This window comes from Gavialis gangeticus, unplaced genomic scaffold (assembly GCF_001723915.1).
Source record: "Gavialis gangeticus isolate Ggan-Ray unplaced genomic scaffold, GavGan_comp1, whole genome shotgun sequence".
In the NCBI taxonomy this organism is placed as follows: domain Eukaryota; kingdom Metazoa; phylum Chordata; order Crocodylia; family Gavialidae; genus Gavialis; species Gavialis gangeticus.
The window spans coordinates 126,435,030-126,440,289 of NW_017729022.1; the positions used below are offsets into that span (position 1 = coordinate 126,435,030).

The 5,260-nt window shown below is 44.2% G+C and overlaps 1 long non-coding RNA gene across 1 annotated transcript in view; it reads right to left on the bottom strand.

Moving 5' to 3' along the window:
- Nucleotides 1–3,999, bottom strand: part of LOC109296653 — an 11,807-nt gene extending 7,808 nt beyond the window's left edge. The window contains exon 1 of the long non-coding RNA XR_002097016.1: nt 3,793–3,999. This is a non-coding gene — a long non-coding RNA (uncharacterized LOC109296653). The remainder of the gene's footprint in view (nt 1–3,792) is intronic.
- Between the last annotated feature and the right edge of the window lie 1,261 nt (nt 4,000–5,260).

Here is a 5,260-nt window from a genome sequence, read left to right on the forward strand (position 1 = left end):
CAGGTCCCTTCCGACCCTACTAACTATGAAACTATGAATGTTTCCATAAGCCACGTACATGTTTAATCCTTTTAGAGACATCCTCATACCCAATCCATAACTCATATGAATGGGTCTCCAGGCTCACAGTAGAGATCAGGTCCGCAGTGATATGCTGTGACAAACGTGTACCATAAGTTAATTATGAATTGCAAGAAAATGCATTTCTTTTGATCAGTTTCCAATGGCACTCATTGAAAGCTGCTTGTAGGGGTGTGCAAAGTGGGCCCTATTCGATCAGACTCAGCCTAAATTGGGGACAATGATTTGATTCGTCAATCAGATCACTGTCCCCAATTTGATTTGGCCAAATCCAAATCTGAAGTTTTGATGCTGATTCAGAGACTCAGCATTTCAGCTATAGACTCAGCTTTAAATGTTTTTTCTACATACCTCGAGGTACCAGGTGTGGCTCGTGAACACTATGATGCTGGGGTGGATGGAGTGTCCCAGAGAAGTGTGTGGGGGGGGCCCCCACATGCTCTGTGGTAAACCCAGAAGTGGACTGGAAGTATTTCCAGTCCTCTTCCAGGTCTGGTGGGGAGTGTGCTGAGGGCCCCCCCCAACTCAGTGATTGGCCGCAGGGGGACCCCGTATGCCCCCCCAGACTCAGAAGGCACCAGTTGCCAAGCTGGGAGGGGGCAGGGGGGCCCCCAGCGTGGACTTCTGGTCCACTTCCGGGTCTGCTGCCAAGTGTGCTGGGGAGCCCCTTGCATTCCTGTGGGATGCTGCATGCACCCCAGCATCACAGCATTCATGAGCTGTCTGGTACCTTGAAGTATATAGAAAAAACATTTAAAGCTGTGTCTATGTCCAAATCTCCGAATCTTTCCAAATCTCTCCAAATCGATTTGGAGGGTTCCGATTTGATTCAGAGAGATTAAAGGGTCTTCTGATTCGATTTGGATTCAGAGATTCAGTCACCGAATCAGGCCGAATCTCCGCTGAATCGAATCAGGGACTGAAGCTTCGCACAGCCGTAACTGCTTGCTCTAGTATTTGCTCCCTTTCACAATAGGGATAGGAACATCTGATTTACCTTTTCTTTATTGGTCATTATTATTTATACCTCTAAATATGTCTTATTATTTATCTCCTCTTGGTATTAGCAATTCCAGTCTTCACAGCCTCTTCTTAGAGGGGTTCATCTGTGATCTCCTACTGCTAGTATCTCTCTAATGAGACAGCTTAAGTTCAGTTCTGGTCACGCTGTGGATTTTCTTACCTAATGGTTGTGTCAGGGGAAGCTATACATGCACAATCTTAACTCTTAGAACTATGCAGTGAATTTTGCTTAGGTAAGACTGAGCTAGGGGTGTTCAAATGACTTGGTCACAACAATCCAGCCCTTACACTCATACTACCACAAAGCTGATTCCAACCTGAACTTACATTACATAATGTAGTATAGACAGACAAGTGTGTGTGTATAGTTAATATGGGACAAGATTTCCCCAAACTAGAAAAGTAAAGTTAGCCTTCCCAATTTATATTGAGACATGTGTCTGATTTTCAAAACTGCCAAGCTTTCAATGAATCCCACTGGGAGGTGTTGGGTGCTCAGCACTTTTAGAAGCAAGAACTTTTGACTTTAAACACTAACTCAGCAAAGGCATATTAGAAAACTCCTGAGGCCTGGACCTAAACAACCTGAAATCTACAAAAAGAAGTAGCTACTGAGTTGCTTTGATGAACAATCATAATTATTGATAACAAGACTAGCATTTGAAATGCACTGATCAGATACTATTAAAGGAAAACTAAGAGATTCTGCAGGTAAAATGCATAAGCAGATTAAAAAAAAATTAAAGCAAAAAGGGACGCTAGAATAAATTAGCCAACTTAGGGTATTAATAAATTTATAAGTAGTTTGAAATGCAAAACACATAACTTTAGAGTTTAATTTAAATTCTATGACAGCCTGGATTAAGGAAGCAGGGTATAGTGTTTGAAGAAAAAAAGCTTAGAACTTCATTTCTTATGTTCAATACCTCTCAAAGATATTTTAATATATTATGTCTGTACACATGGCTTTATTTTTAGACCAGCATAGACAGAATGTCTATAGTGAAAGCTCCTCAATATTTTCATGGTAAGATTGTTTTTGCTTATGAAATTAACTGTTTGGGTTCAATTTTCCCATGTCTACTAGTATCAGGGTAAATTATTTGGAAAGTTTCGGATAAAATGGCTCATCCATTTCATAAGGAAAGATTGGGGTGGGAATGGGGTGAAATCTGTGGCTTGCCTTGTCGAGAATTTTTTTTTTTTACAACTATTCTTACAACTGTTTCATGGACAGCCTTAGTGCCTTCATACATTGAAGTAGTGACCTGAAATCTGGCAAGAGGATTCCTATGTTGTTGTAGATATGCCTTGAGCTGTTTGCAAAAAAATCCACTGACATTTGGCTGAAGTGCAACCCTATGAAAATCTGTTTGCACATGCTCATTATTAAAATTTGGCAACTAACTTTCAATGTAGTTGTAAGCTACAATGAATATGTTCCAACTCAGAGCTACTGGGGCTCATAGCAGGACTTGCCCTGCAATTGTTTTTCCCAGCTGCCAGAAACAATTGCAAAGCCAAGGGCAAGGAAACCCCTCCTCCAGTGTTGTTATACTGGTCAAGGAGGTAGCATGATGCCTTGAGAGCACTGGAGAGATAGTCTTTTTGTTTTTGGTTTTGGTGCCTGGCTCTGCAGGGAATTGGGAAAAGCAATTGCAAAGAAAATCCTTATAACTAAAAGGGGTGTTTTACCTGCCTGCTTTCCTACCAATCTGCCAATGTTTGCATTACTGAGTCAAAATTCAAACCCAGGTTTCTAACTATATTAGAGAATTTTAGTGACCCTTACTGGGGCTTCCACCAGTTCAGCTGACAATACCTGCAGAAACTCTACTTCTCGCATTTTCATAAGTCTGGATCAGATTCTGAGTTGCACCCCTAAGCAGTAAAGGAGACAACTTGTATCCCAGTGGGAGATGGAGGACACTTGGATGGCTTTAACCCAAATTTATACCCTTCCAAGACTGGGCAGCTCCAGGGACTGGTGCAATTTAGATAGCTGCAAGGGTATGACTAACTTATGACCAGTCTATGAGCTGGGGTGCTGTCAGCACCTCCACAGCAGCAGCTGTGGACAGCAGCTGTGTCCCTTGCACTTCACTCATGCCTAAACACTGGAGCCCCTGGCTTACAAAAGGGTCTTTGGAAGGCAAGCAAAATTCCCAGCACTATGGAAATCCTCCCTGGGGTTAGAACTTGAGTTTGCACTAGTTCAGTGTCTTTATCTGGCAGAAAATGGCCAGAGGAGAGATAAGACTTTCTGTCTTCTGGAAGCGAGGGGTTAGTGGCAACAGGTTAGTTTCTCATCCATTCCATGCTCTTTTAAAATGTGAAACCAACTGGGAATGGGAAAAAACCCATTAATCTGTCTTTTAGGAAGCTCAAATGAAGATGGACTATTGCTCTGAATTCCCTAAGTCAAAGAAACTGTGATCTCCCAGTCAGCTCTACAGCAGGCCATGCTGACAATGCCTCAGGTTCACAAAGAATAACACCTTGCTCTATGATTAACTCTGCAGACTACTGAGCATGAACAAGGAGGTGTCAACAATACAGCCCTTAGGCATTTGTAAAGGGGCTGTCACAGTATTCAGGCACTTATGGGACAATACAGTTGACGTGGCACAGTATAAGAGACAGCCATGTATGAGGATGCAATATTAGGTAACAGACAAGGTTCCATACCTGAGACCCACTTTTGATGAACTAAGGTTCCCTTTCAGATGACACGTCTCCCTCTGCTCCGCTGCTTGCACTGGGGTCATCCTTACTACGAGGGGCATTTCTTTCTCTACTTGATTCAGAAGGTACCTTGGTTCTGGTCTTCTCTTTTCTTTGCTGCTGTTTTTCAAGCTTGGCGAGCTGTTTGCAAAGAAAACATACAAATAGAATTAATAGCTGACAATGGCATCAGAAAATTTGTCAGTTTGGACCTCTCAAACTCAGGATTGTACTCTACTTCCCAGAGCGCACAATCTAGTCATTTGCCACTATGGAAAATGATCAAAACTAGGATCCTAAAAGGAAATCTCAGCTTCACTGTTCTTAAAAGTATTCTCCTGGAAAGCCATTGGGGCCCACAGGTTTGTAGTTAAGAAGAGGCACTATGATTTCACGGAATACTTATTCTATAATCTCATGGCCAGGGATCCTGGTTTTCTCTGTTTAAAAATCACAAATTCTCCGATTAAAAAAAAATCCAAAATTCTCTGATTAAAAAAACCCAAACTCGGCATTTTTCTGCAATTAAAATGAAACAATACTATATATGTATCAGTTGAACATAATGTTTTATATTGATATATTTACAAGTTGAAAGCAATTTGGAAGTCTACCAGTGCCTCAATCACTATAATAAAATAAATTCTAAATACCTCTATGTTTTGGCATTTGATTTTGGGTTGTTTTTTTTTTAATAATGGAAAATCATAGCTCCCCCTGTCCTTTCACTCACTAGGACACAGGTCCAGGTGCCACTGTTGCCCTGGCTGCTTTGTAGTGCTAAGCAGCCCTGATATGCTGGTGCCCTGCCCTATCCCTGCCATTGCCCCTCGCTCCCAACCCACAGTCCCCTGTACCTACCAGTGCCCCTCACTCCTGACCCACTGGCCCCTGGCTGTGCTGGTGCCCCTCACTCCAGACCTACAGCTCCCTGACCTCCTCCCAACATCTGCCAGAGGGAACCCCAAGCAGTCCCCAATCCTGCCCGGCCCCACATGGACTCATAGGACTCCAGCAAGGGAAGGGGGTGGGTGAGGTCCTTCGAGGGCAACGGGGAGTTGTATCGCCAGGCCACCAGGAACTAGTGCCCGTGTTCTCAGGGGCAGGGGTGGCTGCATGTGGCCAGGAGACAGTCCCCAGGGCGGGTGGGGGGAGGGGGTCATGACCAGGCCACTTGGCATGGCACAGAAGCCCCAGCCCAGGACAGCGGATACTGCAGGCTTCCTTCCTCCTCCCTCCAGCCCACGCCAGGGCTGGACTCGCTCTGCTGCCACCTGCATGCATGGGAACCACCATAGCCAACACAGGCAGGATGGAGACTGCCTGGAGTCTCTCGCCCTCCTCCAGCTGCCCACAGCACGGCCCAGGCCAAAGCTGTGCTGTGGGCAGCTGGAGAAAATCTCCCTTAAGAGAGAAAATCTGCTTTTTTCCA